This window comes from Miscanthus floridulus, chromosome 10 (genome assembly GCF_019320115.1).
Source record: "Miscanthus floridulus cultivar M001 chromosome 10, ASM1932011v1, whole genome shotgun sequence".
Classification (NCBI taxonomy): Eukaryota; Viridiplantae; Streptophyta; class Magnoliopsida; order Poales; family Poaceae; genus Miscanthus; species Miscanthus floridulus.
The window spans coordinates 83,353,003-83,380,509 of record NC_089589.1 but is presented as its reverse complement, the minus strand read 5'-3'; the positions used below and the strand labels follow the sequence as shown (position 1 = coordinate 83,380,509).

The window sequence follows — 27,507 nt, the reverse complement described above, 5'->3', positions numbered from 1 at the left end:
AGCCCCATTCCTTTCTTTTCCCCTCCCTCCTCTGCTGCCGGTCCGGCCAGGCCACGCCTTCAATCCGGCACGGTGAGGTCCCATCCTTTCAATTCAGCGTGCACCTAACTTCATCTTCAAGTCTACTAGCCAATGGACCTTGCACCGTGTTGTATCGTACCTTGGCAAGCTCCAATTTGGAGCCGGCGCCCGCAGTTGCGCCATTAAAGGCGTAAACGCCGTTGCCGTGGGCAATACGCGCCTAGTTCTTTTGAGTCCAATTGGTTATACCCCCAGCCTCACCTTGCAGTCCTCCACCTGATGTGCACCCCTAGTTGCACTGCTAGTGCCTGCCCAGCGCCGTCGCTGTGTTTACCATGCGCGCGTGGCCGGACTCACTCGGCCCATCCCCGGTCAAGACATCATGTCTAGTAGGTTCTGGGTGAGTTGCTGATGCCCATCCTCTAGTCCTTTAGCCTCGATGGTGCCTAAGCTCACGGGAACATGGCCACCGCTGCTGTGGAGGGAGCTGTGGGCCCCATCTCTGTTCGTCGCTTCACCGCCCATCGCCTCGCATTCGCATCAAGGTGAGCGTCAGTTCACTATCAGGGGCAGGGAGGGGCTAGGCTGGCCGGTGCCAGCGCCGCCGTGCCGGTGCGCGCGTGGGTGTCCGAGGACGTGGCCGTGGTAAAGATGGTTTTCTCCAAGGGCTTGTTTGCGTAAACGCTGACTGTGGGAATAGTACTTCAGACGTCGGGGTGAATCATCGGTAGCTCGAGGACGTTTTTGTAATTGTGACCGATGCACGTGGGCCTCCCCATCGTGGGCCGTCGTCGCATGGTTGTGCCACGTCCGCGTGGGCCACGGCGGTGGGTCGTGTGTGCACGCTGCGCGTGCATGGGCCGCGTCGCGCGTAGCGGGCCGCGTGGGTTAGATTTGGTTTTTCTTTTTCCAGAGAATTAGTAAAGGTTTATTCAATTTAGTTTTGAGCTGATCTTTGGAAAATTATAGTAAATGTTGTAGGTGTCCAAAAATAGTGAAACAAAATTTATTAGGTTCACAAAAATGATATCTATCTGTTGGTGTAGTTATTTTATAGTTATCTATGATAATGATAGATTCATTAATTTATTTAGGAATGCTTAGTATTATTTAGCTTAATATTTGTAGGAATTTTTGTGGCAAATTGGTGAGAGATTTAGCCATGAAATTTTTACAGTAGGTTCACTAGATTATTAGGTGCTCACTGTAATTTTTGTAGCTCTTGAGTAGGTTGATAAATAGAGTAGCTAGTACTCCTTATTTTAGTATATATATAGTAAATTGGTATTAAGAGTAAGAATTCCTTAGTTGCTAAGATAATACATGCCATATTTCACACCTGTTAGTGGTAATAGTAGGTGACCTAGCACCTTAGTCGTTAGAACTAGCTTAGTAGCTTGGTAGGTGTATTCGTATTTTAAGAGTTGTTGTTGCCATATTACTACGTGTGCATCATCATTTCATGCATGTAGATAACTAGTTGGTAGATACTTTTTCCCTGTCTGTGTCGGTTAAGGACCGACCGTTGCATTGGGTTCTAGGCAAGTCATAGACTTATTATCCTAAGCACATACATGGGTATGGGCGTAGGGAAGGCTTGTTGCTCTCTTGTCGTGGGTTCTAGCTCTTTTTGGACCGACTGATTGGAGGCGTAGATGGTGGAGGTCTAAGCACCGCACTTAGTCCAGGACTCAGGAGTGGGGGCTTGGAGTCCAAGTTTGGACGTGGACTTGGACCCCGTGGCAAGAGAGCGATGGGTTGGTCCAGCTTGTGCCTGGGGTACAAGTGGGGCGTGTGTTTCGAGGTACCCAGCTAGGCACATTGATTCACGAATCACCGAGCATTCCGGTATGGCTTGTCTACAGTCTAGCACCATAGTAAGAACCGAAAGATGAAAAGTGATGAAATGGAACTGTTTGCTCAATCCTTGCTTGAAAGTAGAACAGGTGCTTACATAGAATGGCTAGGTAATGAATTAATCATGACTGCTAATAATAACATAAATAAGGATTTACTAGTAGCATTGCTTTCCGTAAAAAGGAAACCAGCATGCCATAAAGCTTATCATATTCCCTTGGAGTCGGGAAATTATTCCCACTAGTTGGATAAATCTTGCGAGTACATTGTGTACTCAGGTTTTATTTACCCCTATTGTAGGTACTGCTTGATGAGTAGCCATTGTGTGAAGGATTCTTCTGGTGGGCACAGACGGATCCTTATTTATTATTGATAGATGTTTAGTTGATGTTTATTTTCATTCCGCTGTTTAATATTCCATACTCTAAATTTGGTAATATAATAATACCATTTTTAAGAACTCTGGATGTATGAAATAGACTAAGTTTTGTAACTCGTTCTCATTATTGGATCCTTAGGAAAAAATGTGGATTATTCGGGCTCTCCCTTGGGGTGTGCTCGACGGAACCTGCCCGATGTAGCTCACTCTCAGGGTGCTTGGTGTCTGTGGAAGACAAGCGCCTCTATAAGTGTGTTATTTTGGGCGATTCTACCATAGTTAGTACCCGAGCCAATAATGAGTCTACGAGTTTATTACTCTTTTCCAAAACCTAAAATTTGACCAACAAAAGTTTTGCAAAAAGTGGGATGCAATAAAATTATCTAAATAAGTATAAGCCCTAACAATATGGTCTAACTAGGATAGCGGCACTGGTTTTATCTAATCAATTTTTTGTAGGTATACTAACTTATGCTGCGTAAGAATCGTTTAGCATACGGAAAGTGAGTGTGCGATGTGCTGAAAATTCTTGTGAATGCCGCTATATTCCAGCTGGAGTGAACATTTAGGTCGATGTATGCATCATGATAATAGAATCTTGCTTAAACTAAATTTCCCCTACACGTATAATTTGGATTAGTAAATTGATAGGATAACTAAAAGAATGCTTTAATAAATGTCTTATGATTTCTCTAATCTCTTGCTCCTAATCTGGAGCGTGGTCCCTAATGGTTGGTTTGTATCTAATTACAGATGAACCTGAGGTCTGGTCGTGGGAGCACTAGTGCCGGAGCGAGCCACGGTCTTGGCGAAGGCCAAGGTGAAAGTGGCCGGGGCAATGAGCTTGACAACGGGGAGAGTCATGAGGCTCCACTTCTGGCTCCTCCTCCTCCACCACCGCCACCTCTGATGACTCATGCGGAGATGATGGCAGAGATATTGGCTACTCATCGTGAGTTAGCCTGTGCCATGGAGCTGTTGGCACAGGCTATCGGTGGCTTCACCCGTGGAGTCCACGGGGGCAATGGTGGGAATAGGGGTGGTGCCCATGGTCCTAAGAGACCCTGCTCTTATCAGGATTTCTTAAAGCCGCACCCACCCACATTCACGCCAATGGCTGAGCCTCTAGATGTGGAGCATTGGCTTCATATCCTAGAGCAAAAGTTTCTGCTTCTCACCATAACTGAGGAGCAGAAGGTGCGCTTTGCAGTGCAACAATTGTTGGGATCTGCTAGTGCATGGTGGGATACATTCAATGCCATGCAGCCGACAGATCACCAGGTGACCTAGCAGGAGTTCACTGTGGCTTTCAGAGAGTATTATATTCCTGCTGGTGTTCTAAACAGGAAGTTGACAGAGTTTCTAGACATTCGGCAAGGGAGTATGTCCGTGATGGACTACGTCAACAAGTTCAACCACTTGTCACAGTATGTTGGGACTCATGTTGATACAGATGAGAAGAAGAGGGACCACTTCTACCATGGCCTCTCTTGCAGCCTACAGAAGGAGTTATATACTAGGAACTATCAGACCTTTGGGGTGGTGATGAATGCTGCTATTGCCATGGAGGGCTTGCAGCATGACTCTCAGGCAGAATGGAAGCGCAAGTAGGTGGCTACTAGGCAGAATGCTCAAAAAGTATAGGTTGTCAGGCAGGTGCCCTATCAGTCTTCGGGTGGGCATTCATTTTGGCAGCCTCAGTAGACCTTTCAGGCTCCTTCCACTCAGTACCGTGCACCAACTCAGTAGGTACAACCTCAGTAGCCCTAGGGACAGTAGGTCCCACCTCATCTGGGATAAGGGAACATGCCTGGTGCTTGTTTCAAGTGTGGCAAGGAAGGCCTCTATGCCCAGGAGTGTCTGCAAAACCAGCCAGCCCAGTCTGCTCAGCCTTTAGCTAACTCCAGGCTAATCAAGCAAATAGTTATAAAGAAGAAAGTGCTAGTGAGCCGATCTGGACATGTTAATTTCACCGAGGCTAAGGAAATATTGCAAAATGAACCGGTGATGGCTGGTATGTTCACCATTGACTCCCATCTAGCTTATGTGTTGTTTGATTCTGTCGCATCATTTTCATTTATGAGCATGGGATTTGCACACCAGCACAATATAGCTCTTATGGCTATACCTTTTGCCTATAGAATTAGTACTCTGGGTGTGCAATTGTGCGTTAATACTTGGACGGATATAGTGGGCTTAGTATTAGCCACTCACACTTACCGTCTCCAGTTCATGGTACTACCTGGGCAAGGCATTGATGCAATTTTGGGAATGAACTGGTTGTGTGTATATGGGGTAGTTTTGGATCTGAAGCAGAGAGTTGTTCAGTTATGGCTTCCTTCTTTTGAGGATAGGATGTCTCTTCTTATGCCCTCAGATCTAGCCTTACCTATTGCTGCTCATGCTGAAGCTTCCCCTGATCTTGCCTCTATTCCTATGGACTGTGAATTCTTGGATGTCTTTCCTGAAGATCTACTTGGATTGCCACCGGATAGAGATGTGGAGTTCTCCATTGAGTTAGAGCCTAGGACTGCTCCTATCTCCCGACGCTCGTACCGCATGGCCCCGAATGAATTGGCTGAAATGAAGAAATAGTTAGAAGAGTTGTTGGAAATCCTAGCTCTTCACCATGGGGTTGTCCAGCCATTTTTGTGAAGAAGAAGGATGGCACTCTTCGAATGTGTGTGGATTACCACCCTCTTAATGCGGTAACAATTAAGAACAAGTATCCTTTACCTCGTATTGATACTTTGTTCGATCAACTAGTTGGTGTCAAGGTGTTCTCCAAGATTTACCTCTGTTTAGGCTATCATCAAATCAAGATTAGACCACAAGATATACCAAAGACAGCTTTTTCTACTAGGTATGAGTTGTATGAATACCTAGTCATGTCTTTTGGTCTCACCAATGCTCCTGCATTCTTCTTGTATCTCATGAACTCAGTCTTTATGCCAGCGTTGGACAAGTTTGTAGTGGTATTCATTGATGATATCTTGATATATTCCAAGAACAAGGAAGAGCATGCCCAACACCTTCAGATAGTACTGACTCGATTGAGAGAACACAAGTTGTATGCTAAATTCAGCAAGTGTGAATTTTGGTTAGATCAAGTGCAGTTTTTGGGACATGTTCTGACACCAAAAGGTATATCTATAGACCCCAGCAAGGTGCAAGATGTTCTAAATTAGAAGTTTTCCAAGTCAGTGCACCAGATTCATCAGTTCCTTAGTCTTGCTAGATACTATCGGCGTTTCATTCTAGATTTCTCCAAGATAGCTCAGCCGATGACCAAGCTGCTCTAGAAAGATGCCAAGTTTGTTTGTAGCTCGGATTGTGAAGAAGCCTTCCAAGCTTTAAAAAACTTTCTTACCACTACTCATGTCTTGGCCCAACCAGATATTGACAGACCTTTTGATGTATATTGTGATGCCTCAAAGATGGGGTTGGGATGTGTGCTTATGTAGGATGGGCGTGTGATAGCTTATGCTTCACGCCAGCTGAAAAAGCACGAGGTGAATTATCCCACCCATGATTTAGAGCTGGCTGCTGTGGTGCATGCTCTAAAAATATGAAGGCATTATTTGTTGAGAAACAAGGTTCATATTTTTACAGACCATAAGAGCCTCAAATATATTTTCACTCAGTCCAAGTTAAATATGAGGCAAAGGAGATGGTTGGAATTGATCAAGGATTATAACTTGGAGGTACATTACCACCTCGGAAAGGCCAATGTGGTAGCTAATGCTTTGAGCCGGAAGCCATATCAGGTTGAAGAAGCACCTTTATCTCTCAACCATGCTGAGGTGCTAGCTCACATTGCCTTAGTCTAAGATTTACTTGAGCAGATTATCATGGAGCAAAGGCAAGACACTTTAGAAATTCCTCACATCAAGAAATTAATTGCCGAAGGGCGTGGTCCTCAATTTAGTATTGATGAGCAAGGGGTAGTAAAGTACAAGAATAGATTGGTGGTTCCATTAGATGATGGGCTTAGAAGGAAGATTTTGAATGAAGCTCACCATTCCAAGTTGTCTATTCGTCCTAGAAGTAACAAGATGTACCATGATCTGCACCACTTGTATTGGTGGCCCAATATGAAGCAGGACATCACCAAGTACGTCGCGGAGTGCGACAATTATGGGAGAGTTAAGGCCAATCATATGCATACCCTGGGATATTTGCAGCCTTTGCCTATCCTTGTTTGAAAATGGGAAGATTTTTCTATGGATTTCATTATGGGTTTACCCTGCACATCCAAGGGCTACAACTCTATTTGGGTCATTGTGGACCGTCTCACTAAGTCTGCTCATTTTCTTTCGGTGGACACTAGATATATAGCCAAGAAGTATACCTAGATATATTTTGACTGGGTTGTGACCCTACACGGAGTTCCCCTTACTATCATCTCTGATAGAGGATCAGTTTTTGTCTCTCGTTGCTAGGAGCAACTTCAGCAATGTCTTGGTACTCATCTCCTCAAAGGCTCAGCTTATCATCCACAAATTGATGGCCAAACTAAAAGGGTAAACTAGGTACTCGAGGATATGTTGAGAGCTTGTGCCATTTCTTTTCCTAAGAAGTGGGATGAATGCCTGAAGTTAGCTGAGTTTTCTTACAATAATAGCTATCAAGAGAGCATTCGTATGGCACCATTTGAAGCTCTGTATGGAAGAAAATGTAGGACACTACTTTAACTGGGTTGAAGTGGGAGACCATGGATATTTTGGACCTGATTTCATCAAAGAAGCTTGAGAGCAAGTCAGCATTATTTAGGGTCATTTGAAGGTAGCTCAGAGCCAACAGAAAGTTTATGTGGACAAGCAAAGAAGGCCTTTATAGTTTGCAGTTGGAGATTATGTGTACCTCAAGGTGTCTCCTATGAGGGGGGAGCATCGGTTTGGTGTCCGTGGCAAGTTAGTCCCATGGTATATGGGTCCTTACAAGGTTTTAGAGCAGTGTGGCCCAATTGCTTATCGTCTCTGGCTTCCAGATATCTTATCGACGATACATAATGTGTTTCATGTATCTCAGTTGAAGAAATGTTTATGGGTCCCTGATGAAGCTGTGGAAATTAAAGGACTTCCTCTTCTACCTGACTTGACATATATTGAGCACCCTGTCAAGATCTTGGACGAAAAGGAAAGGGTGATGAGGAACAATGTGGTGAAGTTCTACAAGGTGCAGTGGCAGAACCACTTGGAGGAAGAAGCAACATGGGAGCAAGAAAGTGACATCCTAGAGCATTATCCCCATCTTCTCTCTGGTCACCGAGGTAGTTGTCTACATTGAAATATATTCCTTATCTCTTTTCCCACACTAGGCACATGAAATCTCGGGATGAGATTTTGTTTTAGGGAGGGTAGATTTGTAACACCCTCAGTGTTACACTATAATTCTTTTGCTAAAACACTGTATGGGCATCATGTTTATGTGATAGTGTATGTAAAATAGTGTGTAAATCAATTTTTGTAACTCAAAATGACTAACGGAAATGTGAAACGAAAGTTACATTTCATAGTCGAGTTATATTACTTAGGGTTTTAAATCAATTTTTATTAAGCGAAAATGTTGTAGAACGTATATACGGAATTTTAGTAATGTTAGAAGTACAAACCGTGTAGGTGACGATGAAATACTTGAGGTCGCGAAAGGAACGCACTAGCTAGCGTACTGAATAGCTTGGAAATCAAATTCGACGCGAATCTGATCGAGACTTAGTCAAATTTCTAAAGTCGGGAAGCGGTTTGACAAGGCCAAGTTTGGCAATTTTTGTAGGTGAATTGGATTAATTGGTGGTAGGGTTTCATGGCTGGTTTTGATAGCCTAACATACCTTCTTGAGTATAGAATAGGTGATTCGACGTTTGAAGTGACGAATTTCATTTTTGGGGTGCTTTAAAAATCGTGCATGGCTCGGCGTCAGCGTCTAGGCACGGTCACCATGCCTCAGCTCGACGTTGCAGCGCTAGCTTGCTCGACGCACGCACACACCACCACGTAGGCCCCGCATCACTGCTGCCGCTCCCAAGCAAGTGACTCTAGCATGCACGCACTCACGCGCATCGCCACGCTTGGTGGGACACTAGGGCCGGTGGGCCTGGCCGCTCTGCTCCGCTGCTTTCATCGCTACGCCACCGTCCCATCACTGTGTTGCCCTGCGTTGTCACCGTCGTGCCACTGCACGCAGCCATCGCGTCCGCCTGTGCCTCTGCGTCGCTGCCATTTCGATTAGTGCACGTGGTCTTGCTATGGCATAGTTTGTCGTACGCCATTAATGGCGCCATGACCATGCCACTGCATTGCCACCGCCCGCACGTGGGTGTGCCCCCTCTCCTGGCTGTGCTGGCTCGCAATGATAGCCCGGGTGCGGTCGTCACATCCCGCCAAGGCTCGGGCCAGTTGCCGTCCCCATTACTTCCTTTTTTCCCTCCCTCCTCTACTAGAGGTTTGGCAAGGCTGCACCTTCAATCTAACACGGTGAGGTCCTATCCTTTCAATTCAGCGTGCGTCCGACTTTGTCTTCAAGTCTGCTGGCCAACCAACCCCACACCATGTCATATCGTACCTTTGTAAGCTCCAATTTGGAGCCGACACTCACCATCGCGCCATTAAAGACGTAAACGCTGTAGCCGTGGGCATTACCCGCCTGGTTCTTCTGAGTCCATTTGGTTGTACCTCTAGCCTCACCTCGCAGTCCTCCACCCCATGCGCACCCCTAGTTGCACTGCTACTACCTGCCCAGCGCTGTTGACATGGTCGCGCCACCACAGCTGTCGCCATGTTTACCATGCCCGTGTGGCCAGACTCACTTGTCCCGTCCCCGATCAAGACATCATGTCTAGTAGGTTTTGGGTGAGTTGCTGATGCCCATCCTCTAGTCCTTTAGCCTCGGTGGTGCCTGAGCTCACGGGAACATGGCCACCACCGCTGTAGGAGGTCTGCCACTCCGAAGGGAGCTCTGGACCCCATCTCCGTTCGTCGCTTCAGCGCCCATCGCCTCACGTTCGCATCAAGGTGAGCATCGGCTCGCTATCGGTGGCAGGGAGGGGCTAGGCTAGCCAGCGTGACCTCCCGTTGCCAGCGTCGTCGCGCCGGTGCGTGTGCGGGTGTCCGAGGACGTGGCCGTGGTAAAGACGGTTTTCTTCAAGGGCTTGTTTGCGTAAACGTTGACTGTGGGAATAGTACTTCAGACCTCGGGGTGAATCACCGGTAGTTTGAGGACATTTTTGTAATTGTGACCGACGCACGCGGGCCACCCCATCGTGGGTCGTCGTCGCGCGGTTGGGCCGCGTCCGTGTGGGCCACCTTGGTGGGTCGTGTGTGCACGCGCGCTGCGCGTGCATGGGCTGCGTCACGCGTAGCGGGCCGCGTGGGTTAAATTTAGTTTTTCTTTTTCCAAAGAATTAGTAAAGGTTTATTCAATTTAGTTTTGAGCTGATCTTTGGAAAATTATAGTAAATGTTGTAGGTGTCAAAAAATAGTGAAACAAAATTTATTAAGTTCACAAAAATGATATCTATCTGTTGGTGTAGTTATTTTATAGTTATTTGTGATAATGATAGATTCATTAATTCATTTAGGAAAGCTTAGTATTATTGAGCTTAATATTTGTGGGATTTTTTATGGCAAATTGGTGATAGATTTAGCCATGAAATTTTTACACTAGGTTCATTAGAATATTAGGTGTTCACTGTAATTTTTGTAGCCCTTGAGTAGGTTGATAAATAGAGTAGCCAGTACTTCTTGTTTTAGTATATATATAGTAAATTGGTATTAAGAGTAAGAATGCCTTAGTTGCTAAGATAATACATGCCATGTTTCACACCTGTTAGTGGTAACAGTAGGTAACCTAGCACCTTAGTCAGTAGAACTAGCTTAGTAGCTTGGTAGGTGTATTCGTATTTTAAGAGTTGTTGTTGCTGTATTACTAAGTGTGCATCATTATTTCATATATGTAGATAACGAGTTGGTAGAGTTCATGTCTATGGGCGAACAAGAATACGAGGAGTTCATCGAGGAGTACAAGGAGGCGATTCTCGTACAGGAGGGAGCCCCAGAGCCATCTATTGCTGACTTTGTTGACACACCGCCTGCCCAAGGCAAGCCCTAGTGCATAACCCTTATTTTGAATGATCACTGAATATATATATGATGTACATTTACGTTACAAGCATTTTATGGAAACTATATGCATAGATATACTTACCTATGAGTCCTACTAGTATAGGTCAAGTAGCTGCTATGCTCAGGAATTTGGTAGCGTGAGTAACATGCCGTTACTCACAATAAGTGACAATTATGATCACTCATGATAAAATGGTGGAAAGAAAAATGGAGACTGGGCAGGGATAGGTTTGGGTATTGGTGGGTGTAAGAGGTTGTGTCCTATGGCCAACAGGGAATAGCTTGGTTACACTTTTTCTCTGTCTGTGTCGGTTAAGGACCGACCGTTGCATTGGGTTCTAGGCAAGTCATAGACTTATTATCCCGAGCACATACTTGGGTATGGGCGTAGGGAAGGCTTGTTGCTCGCTTGTCATGGGTTCTAGCTCTTTCCAGACTGACTGATTGGAGGCGGGGATGGTGGAGGTCTAAGCACCGCACTGAGTCCGAAACTCAGGAGCGGGAGCTTGGAGTCCAAGTTTAGACGGGGACCTAGACCCCATGATAGGAGAGCGATGGGTTGGTCCTGCTTGTGCCTAGGGTACAAGCAAGGCATGTGTTTTGGGGTACCCAGCTGGGCACATTGATTCATGAATCCCCGGGCAATCCAGTATGGCTTGTTTACAGTCTAGCACCGTAGTAAGAACCAAATGATGAAAGGTGTTGAAATGGAAGTGTTTGCTTAACCCTTGCTTGAAAGTAGAACAGGTGCTTACATAGAATTGCTAGGTAATGAATTAATCATGACTGCTAATAATAACATAAATAAGGATTTACTATTAGCATTGCTTTCTACAAAAAGGAAACCAGCATACCATAAAGCTTATCATATTTCCTTAGAGTCGAGAAATTATTCCCACTAGTCGGATAAGTCTTGTGAGTACATTGTGTGCTACAGGGTTTATTTACCCCTGTTCTAGGTACTGCTTGAGGAGTAGCCGTTGTGTGAAGGATTCTTCTGGTGGGCACAAACGAATCCTTGTTTATTATCGATAGATGTTTATTTGATGTTTATTTTCATTCCGCTGTTTAATATTCCGCACTCTGAATTTAGTAATGTAATAATACCATTTTTAAGAACTCTAGATGTATGAAATGGACTAAGTTTGGTAACTCATTCTCATTATTGGATCCTTGGGAAAAAATATGGATTATTTGGGCTCTCCCTCAGGGTGTGCTCAACGGAACCCGCCCGATGTAGCTCTCTCTCGAGGTGCTTAGTGTCAGTGGAAGATAAACGCCTCCGTAAGTGCGTTATTTCGGGTAGTTCTACCATAGCTGAGGGGGAGCAGACCCCTGCTACAAATCAGCAGAGCGGCAGTGCCACACATAAGAGCAGTAGTGCTGCACTCCCTCTGACAGCAGCAGCAAGTCTAACTTTGATTCAAGGATAGAACCTATAACCTATATTCAAGCAAGAAGATAATGAAGATCCAGAAGATGGATAAGAGGCCATTGATTATCCAAGGCTAAGGCAAACTATACAATAGGATCACCCCATTGACAACATCCTTGGGAGTCTTCGAAAGGGGGTAACAACTCATTCACATTTAATAAACTTTTGCCAATATTACTCATTTGTTTCCTCTTTAGAACCTCTTAAGGTTGTGCAAGCACTTGGTGATCCAGATTGGGTGATGGCCATGCAAGATGAGCTCAACAATTTCAAAAGAAATCAAGTGTGGACCTTGGTGAAGAGACCCAACACCAATATCATTGGCTCCAAGTGGGTCTTCTGTAACAAGCAAGATGAGAATGGCGTGGTTACAAGAAACAAGGCAAGATTGGTTGCTCAAGGTTTCACTCAAGTAGAGGGCTTGGACTTTGAGGAAACACATGCACTGGTGGCAAGACTTGAAGCAATCCGAATGTTTCTAGCCTATGCCACTCATCACAATTTCAAGCTATATCAAATGGACATGAAGAGTGCATTCCTCAATGGTCCCATTCAAGAACTTGTATATGTTGAGCAACCACTGGGTTTTGAAGAACCCAAGTTCCCCAACCATGTCTACAACTCCAAAAGGCATCCTATGGGCTTAAGCAAGCACCAAGAGCATGGTATGAATGCCTTAAGGAATTCTTACTTAAACAAGGCTTTGAAATAGGCAAAGCCCCTACACTTTTCACTTACAAAGTTGGTAAAGATATATTTGTGTGCCAAATATATGTCGATGACATAATATTTGGTATTACTAATCATACTTTTTGTGAGGAATTTAGTCAGATCATGACGAAGAGATTTGAGATGTCCATGATGGATGAGTTGAAGTTCTTCCTTGGATTTCAAATCAAGCAAGTGAAGGATGGAACTTTTATTAGTTATACAAAGTACACCTATGATATGCTTAAGAAGTTTGACATGGTGAATGCTAAGCCTATCAAAACTTCCATGCCAACCAATGGACATCTTGATCTCAACATTGAAGGGAAAGCAGTGGATACCAAGGTATATCGTTTCATGATCGGCTCTCTACTTTATTTGTGCGCATCTAGGCCCGATATTATGCTTAGTGTGTGCATGTGTGCTAGATTTCAAGCTAACCCGAAAGAGTGTCACTTGGTGGCCATTAAGAGAATCTTGAGATATTTAGTACACACTTCTAACCTTGGTTTGTGGTATCCTAAGGGCTCTAAGTTTGATCTACTTGGGTATTCGAATTCCAATTACACCAGTTGCAAAGTAGATCGAAAAAGCAATTTGGGGACATGTCAATTCCTTGGATGATCCCTCATGTCTTGGAGTTCTAAAAAGCAAAATTGTGTAGCCCTTTCCACTACCGAGGCCGAGTACGTTGCGGCCAGTGCATGTTGTGCCTAACTACTTTGGATGAGGCAAACTCTTTGTGATTTTAGATGTCATTTTACCAAAATCCCATTATTATGTGACAACGAGAGTGCCATTAAGCTTGCAAATAATCCCATAAGCCACTCTACAACCAAGCACATAGACATTCATCATCATTTCTTGAGAGACCACAAAACCAAAGGAGATATCGAAATTTGCCATGTGAACACCGAAAAGCAACTAGCCGATATCTTCACAAAGCCCCTCGACGAGTCAAGGTTTCGTCCTTTGCATAGTGAGCTAGATATACTTGATTCTCGTAACGTTGTTTGAATTTTAGCATGCCTCTATTTGATAAACTAGTATCTAGGCAAAAGAGTTAAAAAATTCATATTGTGCATGAAAATGATTTATAAAAGGCAACTTATGTATCATGATCATGGTCTGTATTGATTATTTGTTTCTAGTCATGGTATATAGGTGATGTGTGTCCATATCTTATACAGAGAGAGTCATATAGATTATAGCTAACTCTCACTATTTTGGGGTGTGCGGTAGTGCCGCACTTTGAATCTCAATTGAGATTTGGTCCAAACGGTTTTACTATAGGGCCCAGTTATTCTTCCTCTTATCCTTAGGCCCATAGTAACTTCTTTCTCTCTCTCTCTTCCCCCTACACTAACATCGTGCCTCTCTCTCCTCTCGCACCCACGCCATCACCGTCGTCGTCACCTAGCCGTACGTTGCTGGTCTCCGGCAGTGCCATGAGAGCTGCTAGCCCTCCCTCAATGTCACTGATGGCTGCTACTATCCCTGGCCCGAGCAGTTTCTTCCATCTCCTCTCCATTCCTCGTTTAAGAAGATGGAGCACAGAGATAGTGACCGAAGGGGAAAAGGAAGATGAATGAGCAAAGAGACAGGGATCCACCTCGCCGTGGTGGAGGGAGGTCAATAGCAGCAGACAGTAGTGTAGCTCTAGGAGGACTTGGTGATAGGGGGAGGCACGAGTAATACATTAAAGATGAGGAGAGGCTAGAGATGATAGGTCATACCATTGATGCCATTCCTAACACCCCACAACATCTCTATGAGTTTGATGGCAGATACATGAGAGATTTTGAGGGTGAGTTCATCATGAGACCTCTAGATGACTCCCGCCAGCATGCAGTTGTCAACTATTCCAAGAGTTGGAAGCTGGTGGAAGAGGCAAGGAGGATCAATCCCTATGCAGTGCGCAAGGATTTGGGCCTTGATTATAGATTCTGGAATGAGTTTCATTCCAACTTTTATGCCACTGCCATTCTTGCATCCAAGAAAACAAAGATCATCAAGATGTAGCACATTGATTGGGATAAGATACAGAAGAAGGAGGAGCCTGAGTTTAACAAGGTAATCAAAATTTGTGATAGGTTCCAACTTTCAGACAACATGGGTTTCTAGTATAACTAGAATGAGGAGGTCCTTGCATAGTTTCATGCCACATACTTCTATGACCAGACCTTTGATGAGATTAACTGGATGACTGATGGTCAGCACTACCAAGTCGACTTTGTACTTTTAGTCAGATTCTTGCCTTTGGGGAGGAGCACAGAGGTTACACTTACATTCATGATGAGCCTCGAACTAAGATCCATGACATTAGTTACATGTAGAGAGATAGAAGGATTGTAGGTGGCAAGAGGAGTGGTCTACACAGCTTCTATTACATCCTCAACAACCTCATCAGGAACACCATCAACCCAAAGGATGAAGCAACCTCAGATATCAATGGCTATGTGAGAAATGTGTTGGCTAGATTTGCTCTAGGTGGGGATAGGTTCAATGTCCCTAGATTCATATGGACTAAGTTGAGATTTGCAGTGGAGGATGGGAGGAGAGGGCTGCCCTATGCCCCTTACCTCATGTTCATGATTGAGAGGGTCACTGGATTTTATTTTTTGAAGGATGGGATGCACTCCATCTACAAAATTGAGAAGACCCAGCCAGCTATAGCTACTTAGGGAGTGGGGAGCTCTCATGTTCATGTAGATATCCCTGAGTCTTCCCACTCTAGGTCTCATAGAGGAGGCAAGATGAAGAAGTTTGGCAAGTGGTTGAAGGCAATCTTTGGCAAGTGCACCTATGCAGCTGACAGAGCATGTGAGACATAGCTTGAGCAGAGTCAGCAGTGTGGACAGGACCTTCCACCACTTCCTCCTACTCCACCTCCTCCACAATATGACCTTCTGAGTCTCTCCGACATAGTTTTAGATGATGAGGATGATGATGATGATGAGCAGCAGGGACATGCAGCAGATTGGGATGAGACCCTAGAGGGATACCATTAGAGACAGGAGTCGAGGTGTTCGACTCGTTCCACTCGCTACACCACCACTACTCACCGTTAGGGCCGTGCACGTATTGACTTCGATGATGATGATGGTGATGGTGGTGCCAGGACTGCTACAGGAGGTGCTAGGTGGCGATGATATTTATTTGACGGACATCTTGAGAGATGATGAGTAGGTGTTGATCTTTCTTCTTTTCTTCTCTTTTTGGTACTTTATGCCAAAGGGGGAGAAAATTAGGAAAATTAGAAGGGTCAACAACTTTTCAGCTGCGCTTCATGTCCTATTCGATGAGTGTTAGTCTTCGCTAGGTGGAAAGTTTGAGAGTCGCTCAAAACTCTAAATTATGAAATAATGCTACTATTTGACTCTTTGTGTATCGGTATGGACATGTATCGTTGTGTGGATTAGAAGTCATCTTATTGTGCTAGGTAGCATATCTTTTTTGTTTGAGCTAGCTATGTGGTGCTTGACTCTGTCTTGCTCGTATAGTCAGGTGTGGCACTGCCGCACAGTAGCAAGCACATGTGTCCATAAACTATCATTTGCATCATGTTTTACATACCTGACATAGTATGCAGCACCCCACAGGAGCATGGATGTAGGGGGAGCTCCATCACTTTCACTAAAATATGAATCTTGGCTTTTTATACCAATTTGAGAATTCAATTCTCTATTCACATACTTAGGGGGAGGCTCTAAACTCATGGCTAGAAAAGTCTCAATATTTATTTCATATCTTTTGTAAGCTCTAATTGGGTTGTCATCAATCACCAAAAAGGGAGAGATTGAAAGTACAATGAAGCCTTAATTGTGGGTTTCGGTGATAATGACCATGCAATTAGAGAACTAATGAGATTTATCGAGATGACAAGCAGGGAATTTTATATTCGAGGATGCTACACGAATCAGAGGAGCCTCCAATTACAAATGTAGATGGCTTCAAACTCAAAGGTGGTTTAATTCTTTTATATATTGAATTTGAGTATAGGAAAAGCCATACTATAAAGGGGGCACAATGCTTAAGCTAATATATGCTACCAAGTGCTCAAACAACTACAAGCATCCTCAGATTCATAGCCAAGATAGTCTATACTTCACTATTACCCTTGCTGTCTTGCGGGGTGCGAGCTTCGACTCTCCCGACACCTTGGGTGCGAGCACCGACTCGCCTGACCCCTTGGGTGCGGGCTCTGGTTCGGCCAACCCTATGGTCACAGACTTCATCTCGCCCAACCCCAAGGTCACGGGCTCTGGCTCGCCCAACCCTTTGGTCACGACCCTTTAGATGCAGGGGGGTCGACCATCTTCGTCCATCCAAGCGAGGCTACCCTCCTTTGCTAGGCTGGCTAGGCTACCCATTTATGTGAGGCCTAGCACTAGCGCCTAGCGGGTGCCCCTGCCTTGCCTTATTGCCTCCCATTCATTTGCTGCTGACCTACCCTCCTCCATCAGCATCACGGTTGTAGACCACTCTACCAATATATTTGCTTTATGTAATAATAATCTTAGCTCCCAATAGTTTAGCCTAGTTTGTATTTATGGTGATCCTCACGACTGTACTACCAATGCCATATGGTCGCAAGTGCTAGATTTTGTTGTAACTAACATCAACTTGCCTATGCTATGTATGGGTGACATGAACAATATTATGCATGTTAGTGAAAAATCAGATCCCGGTAGGCCTGATCTAAGGCGTATTAATGCTTTCTATGACCATGTCAAGTAGTGTGGCTTCATCGATTTGGGTTACAGTGGCCCAGCATACACCTAGACAAACAAAAGATTCAGTACCACGCCAATGTTTCAACGACTCGACTGCTCTGTTGCTAATGCAGAATGGTGTTTGGCCTACCCGGCAACAACTGTCTACCACCTTCCTATACTCTGTAGTGATCATGCACCAATTCTTACTCCTCTCAACTCTACTCACCACCGCACTAACAAACCTTTCCATTTTAAAAACTGGTGGCTCATGGAACAGGACTATCAAACGATGGCGCAACAGAGCTAGACTCGCTCAGCCTCACGATCCTTTGTACAAATGAAAGCGCAATTAAGTCATAATTGTGGGTTTTGGTGATAATGACCATGTAATTAGAGAACTAATGAGATTTATCGAGATGACAAGCAGGAAATTTATATTCGATGATGCTACACGAATCGGTGGAGCCCCAATTACAAATTTAGATGACTTCAAACTCAAAGGAGGTTAAATTCTTTTATATATTAAATTTGAGTATAGGAAAAGCCATACTATAAAGGGTGGCATAATGCTTAAGCTAATATGTGCTACCAAGTGCTCAAACAACTACAAGCATCCTCAGATTCATAGCCAAGATAGTCTACACTTCACTATTACGCTTGCTGTCTTGCAGGGTGCGAGCTCTGACTCGCCCCGACCCTTTGGGTGCGAGCTCTGACTTGCCCGACCCCTTGGGTGTGGGCTCCGACTCTCCTAACCACTTGGGTGCAGGCTCCGATTTGCCTGACCCATTGGTTGCGGGCTCCGTCTCGCCCGACCCCAAGGTCATGGGCTCCGGTTTGCCCGGCCCCAAGGTCCTGGGCTCCGTCTCGCCTGACCCCAAGGTCGCGGGCTCTGGCTCTCTCGACCCTTTGGCTACATCCTCGTCTCACCTGACCTCGAGGCCACGGGCCTCATCTTGCTCGACCTCTTGGGTGCAGTGTCCATTGAGGGCTGGGGGTATATATACCTTTCCCTTTTGTCCCAAACGGTTATCTATGATTTAAGTGGCCGTTACGGGCTAGGGGGTATGTATACCTTTCCACTTCCTTCCCAACGGTAACTAACCTGCTCTTGTCTTCTCTCTTTAGCATGCCCAAAATAGAGCAGGAGCTCTCTCTCTCTCACTCCATTGTTGACCTCAAGCCCCTAAGAAATTTCATTGATTTCCCCATCAATTCTTGAGGAAAAATGGTTCATAACTCAATTAGAGAGCAACTCCATTGATTCATAAACTCTAAAGAGCACTTGGTTCATGTTTTAGCCTGTGGTTGTGTTTGTTACTCTTGGAGCTTGGCTCCTAGCTGGCTAGAGCATCGCCCGACGAGCTTACCAAGTTTATAGCAGCCCCGGGAGGTTTGTAACCATCTCTTGAAGCTAGTAAACTCACCCCTCATCTCGAGAGTTAAGTCTCTTGGCTTGAGAACGAGGAAGGGCTAGAAAGCTCTAAGCCTTAGTGGCTAACCTCAACAACATGGAGGTAGGCAAGCCTTGGTGGCGAGCCGAACCATGGGATAAATCATTGTGTCACTTATGCTTGATTTATTACTTACATGACATATTGTAGTTGAGGTGATTTCTAGGATTGAGGCCGATCTACTTGTGTGTGGTGTTCCCACCATTTTTAGCTATCGATCTGTGTTCTACTACCCTGCAGTAAGCTAAGAAATTTATCCGATCTAAATTTCGTTGGGTAGATTTTGAACTATGAACTAATCTCTCCTGCAAGTGCAGCAGTGTCGCGCTTACGGAGCGGCAGTACCGTGGGTGAATATGACTTTAGTTTGAGTTGAATTTTTACAGGCCTATTCACCCCTCCCTCTAGGCATACCATATATCCTACAACAAAAGACCATGTACCTGGCCGCTGACCTTCATAAGTGGAGAAAAAAGAAACCTAAAATATTAGATCAGCTGGCTACAGCTGAGGATCAACTTCAACAACAACAATCCATACCCCCCGAACTTCAAGACTTTGATCTACAAAATCACCTCACACAGCAGCATCACCAACTACTACTCAAGAACGAGGAATTCCACCTACAGAGAGCCAAGAAGAATTGGGCCACTCTCGGTGACCGCAACACGTCATTCTTTCACCTCTCCATCACCAAGAGAAATAGAAAAAACATGATTTCTTATTTGCAGAACACCGATGGAACTCATGCCACCACCCCTGATCAATTAGCTCACACCCTTCAAACTTATTTCTGAAATATTTTTAGCTCTGAACCTAACCATCAGATTTCAAATGACATAGGTTCTACCGATGATCATTCTATTGCAGAACATGCAAATGCTGGTGAAGACGCACTACGCTACACCAACTTAGTGCCACAGATAGAAGAACTTCACAGCATTGTCAAAAATATGAGAAGCAATGCCTCCCCTGGACCTGATGGACTTAATGTAGCATTCTACAAATCGGCATGGCCTTGGATCTTTAATGACATCCACACTTGCCAGACAAGTCTTCAATGGTTTTTTGGGCCTACACAAGATCCCTATCAGCTCCACGCCTAATCAACTTAGCAAGCACGAGTTCTTCTTCAGCTCGAGTAATTACCTCCTTAGCCTTATTGTGGTTAGTACGAACAAGTGTCTTCATCTTCTTGATACCCTCCGAGAGCTTCTGCTTTTCAACTTAGAGAGCTAGACCAGGCAACAAAAGACAAGTCAGCAGAAAGGCAAATTTAAATACAAAAGGAAATGAAAAGAACTTGCAATACCATGGCACTCTTTCTTCATGGCCTCCACGTTTTTCAAGGCCTCCTGGGCAGCTGCATCCCTCTGCTTTTCTACCTCAACTACCTAGGCATGGAGAGCCTTCTCCTCCTTCTGATGCGTCTGACGCTTGGTCTCCAACTTGGCCCGATAGAGGTCAAGCTCTGCCTTTAGGGTACTCACCTCAGAAGACAACTTTTTCTCGGTTTTAGACGAGAAAAAGAAGCCGGTATGATCATGAGAAAAAGACTGAGCAAAAAGAGAGAGAAAAATAAGACATAAGGATAGAAGAAAAACGAATATTCAAAGAAAGAACTTCAGAAAAACTTACCTAGAGCTTTTCCCCAAAAGAAGTCGCAAGGGTCGACAAGCTTCCCCAGGCGACGGTTAACTCTAACAATCAATGAGTGGCATCAAATTGCTGCACCACATCATCAGCCAAAGACGGACCACCAGAAGCAAGAAGAGGAGAGGGAGAAGCCAGCTAATGCAAAGAAGGCACGACTAGGGCAATCTCCTGGGAAGCCACGGCCAACCCCTCTAATGAATCTGCCGCCATGGCCATAGTCACCTCAGGAGTCAGCAAATCAGCGGCTGCATACTCTGTCCCCCTCACAGCCGCCTCGACGACCATGGGTTCCGAGTCCTGAGACTCAGTACACAAGGGCGCACCAGAGGTCTGACAAGAAGTCGACTAGGGGTTCAGGGAAGACGAAGGCCTAAAAGTTGACAAGGAAACTCGCCAATAAGAATAAGAAAAAAAGGAGAACAGAAGCAAAAGAAATAAAGCTAGAATTCACTCACGCATCTATCTTCTTCTTCATAAAACCAAAAGAAGACCTCGTAGGGGGAACCACAGTGGCAAAAACATCACCGCCACCCTACGATGGGAGCGGTGCGGCCGGCACTAGAGCCCTAGAAGAACTTGAACCCGATGACCACTTACTACAAGAGAACAAGACCAAAGTCAAAACAAAAAGAGGGGTTCAACAATAGGAAAACAAGAAAAGAACTCACCGACAAGTAACGAGGGTGGCATCATCATCCTCTTCTTCCACACTCTCGACCAAGGCCACCATAGCACCAGCTGAAAAAGGACAAAAGTACTCAGTTAAAGATAAAAACAAACAACAAAAGGGCAAAGCGTATTAATATGCTCACCTAAGAGTATGCTAGCAACAACTGGAGTACCTGGACGAGTACTTGACTGGCGAGACTTCTTGGCAGCAGATGGAGCAGAAGAAGAACTATCCACTCGCCCCCTCTTTCCAAAAGTACGAGGAGCTCAAGGAACTGGATGAGGAACATACTCTACATATACATCAAGATTCATGAAAGAAACGCTAGGAAATATTGTGGTGGTCTGAAACTTACTGGTCAAGGACGCCCCAGCAAGACTACCCCCGGCCTCCATATTTGCAGAGAACTCATCAAGGGGAATTGGATCAGCGAAATTATGCCCCAATTCCTATAAAAGAGTAAAACAACAAGACAAGGAAGATTAAGCAAAAAGTGGATACAACAAAAGACATTCAAAAGTGCCCGCATAAGAAAATAACAACTCACAGCAGGGGGCAGGTTGTTAGCACTGTACTCAAGGACAACAAGCGGGACGATGCTCACTCCTTTCAACATCTTCTGAAGATGCTCGAGCACCTCCTCATCTATCTGTCAACTCAAGGGTAGGGACCATACAAGAAGGGACCTCCGCCCCAGAGTACTCAAAACCATAGTTTTCTCGCTCCTTTAGAGGTTGAACTCAGCGGCGAAGAAAACTAGAAATAATCCCGAAGTCGGTCAAGCCTTGCTGTTTCAGAGTACAAATCCTCTCAAGAAACGGCTTGATCGCCTGGACCTTAGCCGTCGTCACAGGGTTCTTTTGCCATCGGTCATTAACCAAGGGATTAGATCTAGAATGAACGGAAAGAGGAGGAATCAAGTTGGTGGCATAAAACCAGTCAGTACGCCAATCCCTCATAGAATCAACTAGGTCATAGTCAAACAATTTGCTCTTAAGACCCTAGCAAAACTGAATCCCGCAGCCACCAAGAACATTGGTGTCATCGCGGCGAGGTTGTGGCTTCAGGTGAAAGAAGTAACGAAAGAGAGAAAGAGAAGGAGGAATTCCAAGGAAAGTTTCACAAAGATGAACGAAAACAGAAAGATGAAGGACAACATTTGGAGCAAGATGGTTTAGGCTAATCCCAAAATAGTTGAGAAATTAGTGAAGAAATCAGAAGCAGGAAGGCAGAGACTGGCACGGATAAAGGAGACGAAAAGAATAATCTCACCAGAACTTGGAGCAGGGACCCGATGCTCGCCTGGAGCTCTCCAATCAGCAATATCCTTGCTCTGAATCAGACCATCGCTAACAAGCTCGCGAAGCTAATCTTCAGTCATTATTGGAGCCGCCAGATCTTCTAAGCAGCCCTCATGGCCATGAACTCTTCATTTTCAATAACGGAGAGCGATGCTTCCTCGTCGACAAAGGTCGCCTGGGACTTACTCGCCGACTTCTTCCTACCCATATACTAGCAAAGGCAATGGGGCACTAAGAATCGAGAAGGCTCAGATGGTAGCGCTCAGATAACGGCGGCAATGGTGACGACGGAGTTTTGAAGGCTAGGGTTTCAAGGCAAAGGCAGGGTACCAAAGAAAAGGAGGAGAAAGACCTTTAAATAGATTTTACACCAGTAAAAATGTGGCCCACCAGGCCCGTTCTAACATGGCATGAGGACGCAACGGTCCATTTACCGACGCAGCTAAAATGATGGACGACACAAATCCACACAACAGTACAGTTCAACGGGCAGATCTCAGACTTATCCATCCAGCACCACGGCGGAGTTATCATATTGCTACAAAAAGAACTCATCAACCTAAAGCAACAAAGGGTTACCTCCCAAGGAATGCAACAACCCAGTCCTTATAGAAAGAACTCGAGACTCTCATAAAACAACTAGGACATTAGCAGAATAAAGAATGACAGCTCAGAAGACAGGATTCTTTCCATTTTAAATGGTTTCAAAAAATAGAAGATTACACATCTCACAAGACCCAACGAACTTGGTACTACGACAAACAAGGTAACAAAGAGGAACCCGGACACGGCTAGGCTCTAGAACGACTACGTGTTCCAAATTGCTACTCGGTAGAACAAACCGCCCTCGGCTACACTGTTTTCTTCAAAGGACGGACGCAATGCATCCAAGGCGGAAATCAGCAGCACGGCGGGACAACATGGGGCAGAGAAGGCCGGCAGGCATCTATCTACCCAAGTCCAATGTGATGTTGGATATGGTGTTGATTTGCATCGGACAGTCTCAGGGCAGGCGACGACGATCAACCTAGAACTGCCAGATGGAGGAACACATCCCACATCACAAGACTCCCTCCGACTACCGCCATGTACTTCCAAGTACAATGCTGCTACGGAATTAGCCTACCTCTAATCCCTATCACAAGACTCACTCCAGCTATGGTAAGATACAAAAGAACTGCAAAATACGCCCGGATGCTGCTCAACTTCACAAACTACCATATTCATGACTACAGAGATTTCACACCACGCAATAGAATGCTCGATGAATCAAAATAGCACACAAGGAGGATATTTATAGGCCAAAGAAGCGGTGCACATGGACCAGGAGCACCAACGGAACAAACCTAACAAAGGTCACAGTGAAAAGATAGAATTCAATAAAAGCGGACTCAGGCGTGAAGGAGCAGTACTCAAGAATGAGCATATTCGGAAGAATATACCAACACTGCACAACTTGTGAACAAACAACATTTACTATCACCAACCACCATACAACTACATCTAACAATAGCAGACTACCAGAGAACATGCCAAGAATCTGTATCCAAGTTCTTTTTGGACAAAAGAACCCAGCAAGAGGCTCGAGGGCTAAACTCAGTGAGTGCATTTTTTCCTTCAAAAAGAGCACATCACACAGAAGACTTCCTCAAGACTGTAGTTTTTCAAACAACATAAGATTCAAGACCCTCCAACTTTTTGTTCCAAATAGCAAGAGGCTCGGGGGCTACACTCAGTGAGTGCACTTTTTCCTTCAAAAAACGCACATCACTCAGAAGACTTCTTCAATACAGACCACTTCAAGGCCACACGACAAAAAGAACCCGGACATAGCTATATCCAAGCTCTTTTTAATAAAGAACCCGGGTATATGCTCAGGAGCCCTTCGATGAAGAATCAGAGCAAATTAAAGAGAAGACCCTCCAGCTCCTTGTGCCAAACAGCAAGAGGCTCGGGGGCTACACCCAAATGGGAGTACTTTTTTCTTTAAAAAGATACACACCACGCGAAGATCTCACGAAGCGCTACACGGTTTCGCTCAAGAAAGCACTCGGACGACGCTTGTTCCTACTCGACAAGACCTGAAGGAATAAGACGAGGCTTCCAGAGTTCAACCATGAAGTGCTCGGGGGCTTGTCGGTGCGGGACCTATGGGATACCACGCAAGGAAGGGAGAAGATCTAGTCTAACTAGGATTCCTCCTATGTAATCTTAGTAGTAGTATTATTCTGTAATTCTACTAGGGTTCTCTCATTGTAAACCGACTAGGATTCTGACCTCCTTACTATATAAAGGAGGGCAGGGTTCCTAGAGACGGGACTTTACAACACAACACTTTACAAACAATCCAACGCAAAGGCTAACGCCGACTGGACGTAGAGCTATTACTCGATCACGGTCAAGGGCCCGAACCAGGATAAATCGACTGTCTCTTGCGTTAACCGTCGAGTTCCGCATACGCTGAAGCCCGAACATACTGCCTCAGGTACCCCCGTGGCAGGCTATCGGTGGTCAAACATTGACAATCTCTTCCAACATCATCATCACTCAGGAAATTATCCACTCCTTCACTCTTAAGAATTGGAAGCAGCAGGCTTTCCTGCTTAAACTTGACCTTGCTAAGGCTTTTGACCGCCTTAAATGGAACTTCATTGCTACAACCCTTCGACGACTCAGGCTTCAAAGTCACTTCATTTGCCTTATTCATGCCTGCATCTCTACTCTCACCTTCTCTATTCTCGTCAATGGTGAGCACACTAATGCTTTCCCCTCTTAGCGTGGTATTCGGCAGGGGTGCCCCCTGTCGCCTTACCTCTTTGCGGTTGCCATCAATGAGCTTTCCATTCCTTTACAACATGAATTGCCTACTTCTAACCTAATGGGAGTCTCTCTTGGACCCGGCTACCCTCCTATCCACTCTCTTCTTTTTGCAGATGATCTCATTCTCTATGGAGCCGCAAAGGAGCAGGAAGCTACCAACATTCATACTATACTTCAGGAATTCTGCCATCGGTCTGACCAGGTACCCAACCTACAGAAGTCATAGATTATGTTTAGCAGGAATGTCAACAACACTACTATAGCTGCAATTAAGAACATCTTTCTTGTACCTAACCTTCTACCTAATACTATGCACCTTGGTCATCCAATCATTTTTAATCACAACGATAGAAACAAAGCTTATGAATTTATTATTAACAAGTTCAAGGCTAAGCTTACCACTGTCAAGGCTAATAAGCTTAATCATTATGGTAGACTCACATACATTCAGTATGTTCTTTCCTCTATCCCTATGTACTATATGTCAACTGTTCTTTTTTCAAGACTTTTCTCCATAGAATCAATGCTATCATCAGAAGATTTTGGTGGATAGGTGTTCAGGAAGACAACCCTACATCCCCTATTGATTTCCGATCTTGGGAAGATATTTGCCAAACTAAGGACAACGGCGGCCTAGGCATTAGGGATCTTTACACTATTAATAAAAGTCTTCTCACCCAAGCCGCTTGGAATATTGTCACTAATAAGAATCCTCTTTTCTCTCCTGTGCTTAAAGCCAAGTATTACCATGACATTTCTTTTTGGACTACCAAAACAAATGGACCTCGCTTGGTTTTCTGGTCTTCTGTTTTGCAGGTCAAAAAAGGAACTATGCACCAATTCTACTTACCAACTTCATGCAGGTAATACCTCCATTTGGTAAACCCCTTGGTGCTCTCTTTGGGAATCTATTCACGACCACATTCACTTGTTAGTTACTGATCTACCTCTCCCTGTAATTGTCTCCCAACTTTGGAATCTTGAGTCTAGATCCTGAAATGTTGATCTTATTGCAAATATTTTTGATGATCAGGCTCTCCAGGCCATCACCAATATTAACCCTATCAACAATGAACAGCAGGACACACTAAGGTGGATTCCATCAAAGAATGGACAATGCTCTACTAAATCTATTTACAGGCATCTCAGCTCCTAGTCGGTCGTCCAGCTTCCACAACAAGATTCCAGGAGTATACAACCACACGCAAATCAGATACTACAGAGGGTGTGGAAAAGCAACGAATTATCGCCGCTGATCAAAACCTTCACCTGGCGACTAATACACAGGGCACTTGCCACAACTAAAAGAGCAGCAAGGTACTCCACTAACATTGACAAACATTGTGCAGCTTGTAGAGCAGTGGAAGATGACGCACACCTCTTCTTCCATTGTCATCTTCCTCGTGTGGTATGGTTTTCTTCCGATCCACCTCTTTGAACTGATAATCTTCCTCAGGAGGAAGATGGTGTTCAACTCATCCTTCAGGCAATCATTTCTAGCTCCACCCCAAACCTAGTTTTCCACAAAATTCTTATCACCTTATGGTATCTATGGAAAGCAAGGAATGATGCTCGCTTCTAGAGGCAAAATTGGAATCCTTGGCAGGTACATCATGCGGTGGTGGCCCATATTGCCACCAATCATCAAGGGACTGTTGCACTCAATGAGCCAACACCTAGTACTGAAGCCGACCTTCTACCACCAACAACAGGCCGACCACGGCCAACACTGCCACAAACAGGTCAGCCACCACAAATGCAACAACAACCTTCGAACCAAAGGTACACAGTCACTATGCCGGCTCAGCTCCAAGGCAACAGGTGCTATGTGGACGCATCTACCTTGTCGGACCAACACTCAATGCCCCCTAGACAAGCTGGTCTCGGGGCATTCATACTTAACATGCAGGTACAACCACCCTAGGGATCTATGTCAAATCAAAGCTTGCTGGCTGCATGCACTTTAGTCCTTATGGCCGAAGCAGCAAGCCTAGCTTTGGCTTCCACTCTCATTGACAAGCTGAATTTAGGCACCACCACCTTCCTGTCGGATTGTGAACAGTTGGTTCACTTCTTCAATCAGGATGATCACTCAAACCCCCCGGATTGGACAATCAAACATTTCACTCAAATATTCTCCAACCATGCAAGATCTAGGGAATCCAAGATTTTCAAAATCATCAGAAGCCTAAACACAACAACAGATGCTCTAGCACGCCAAGCTCTACAACAATTGTCCACTCGGAGCAACATCTTAGAACACTCATGCTCTTATGAGCACCATGTATTGCATTGCCCTCTATCTCAAGCTCTACAATATGTAGACTTGAATGTTGTAACACTCCTTGCAATGCGTTGCTGCTAA

The 27,507-nt window shown here is 44.9% G+C and overlaps 1 pseudogene; it reads left to right on the top strand.

Moving 5' to 3' along the window:
- Positions 1 to 483: 483 nt before the first annotated feature.
- LOC136488964 (uncharacterized) lies at positions 484 to 27,507 on the top strand (annotated as a pseudogene).